Genomic DNA, 1,636 nt, shown 5'->3' with positions numbered 1-1,636 from the left:
TATCTGACACGTTTTCAGTAGATATACCTCCTTTTAAGGGGGGAAGGGCTACCGTCCCCCACCCCCGCCTGGTCTGCAAAATCTTCACCTCGTATGTTCCGGCAGGAGAAAGCCCAGGCCCTGGAACAGTTTAAACCACTTCTTACCTTCAGCCTTAACTCCAGACGGACCAGGCTGCGGGTCACTGGGATCGTCGGGGTATTCCAGGTCGTTGTTGGCGGGAATTGCGATCTCTTAGAGTATAGTTACACTGCTATCTTCTTTTGTTTTTTAATCCGTTTCCGTGCACTACAAACCCATTGGTGTCTGCCATTTCTGTAAAGACACGATGTCTTTCAGTCCGGGCGTTGTACGTCAACTGGTAGTACACCGTGATCTCGTAGATTTAGTAAGCTTGCTTCGTTATTTTGTTGATATTTCGCAGTGAAATCGAAATAACTATTCTCACAACCTACACACGGTCTAGCCATGATGGAAGTGATTTGAATTTCAAAAGGATTCTCCTAGGCCCAGCTTCTATTGTCACGTGATGATCTATTCCATATCTGATTGGTTCTATTGAGTGTCTATGTTCACATCACGTTCATGCATGAATTTGTTTGGCTCATTTGATTTCCCTCGCATACGTTATCCGCTACAAATCCGTCCGATTTCCCGTCGCTCTTAACGACTTTTTGTCATTTTGTCGCGGCGCTGGAGGCGGACGGTTACTGCGGCTCCTGGAAATCGTGGATTTAATACCCTCCATAACTCCGTAATTATCAATTTGCGCAGAAAATGGTATAATAGAAAAGTTTCATAGAATGATTCTTTAAATTAGGTGTGGGGTTGCATTTCCAATAATACCCCAAGATATATCTGCACCACAAAAGTACTGCCGCTACTTTGCGAATTACTACTACCGCCGCAAAAACCTTTTGCATCCAGTCAGCTTTACTGCCTTATCGAGGGAATCACGGTTATTCTTGAAAAATCCTAGCGTTTTCTTTGCCGGTCTGATACTGTTGCTGAAAGTATGTATTCAAATAAATCATTACGATGCTTCTGAAGGTCGTTTTCCAATATCCATTGTCAATCTGAAGTTTTACAGGAATTAATAAACAGCTGTAACTTTGGGTTATTAGCTAAAAAATAAATAAATAAATAAATAAATAATAATAATAACCAAACGGGTAACTTACAGTATTTTCATGCTACACACCGACTGAAATTTCCTCATTATGCGAAATACAAGCAATAATATAAGTCTCACGCATACTGAACACACGCATACATACAATCTTTCTCACCTTGACTTAATAAAGTATCCTTAAACGGTAGTCGCATAACAATATTAATAAAATAATGGTTGATTTATAAAAGAACCAAAAGATTCTGATCTAATACAGCACTTCTGAATCGCTAAAATAATAAATTTAGACGGTGGAAAGGTTGAGATTACTTGCAAAGCAGTACAGTTGATCATAACTCTGGCGCTTATTTCATGGTCACTTTATATCTTCGCTTCCGTTGTTATATATGATTATTGCTCAATATCCATGAAACAGTATGACTAATTAATTTAGGATAAAATAAAACTCAGCTTCATTTAAAAAAAATATATATATAAACACATATTATTAACAAATTTGTACAT

This window comes from Penaeus vannamei, chromosome 25, assembly GCF_042767895.1.
Source record: "Penaeus vannamei isolate JL-2024 chromosome 25, ASM4276789v1, whole genome shotgun sequence".
Taxonomy (NCBI): Eukaryota; Metazoa; Arthropoda; class Malacostraca; order Decapoda; family Penaeidae; genus Penaeus; species Penaeus vannamei.
Note: the sequence above shows the minus strand (reverse complement) of the source record.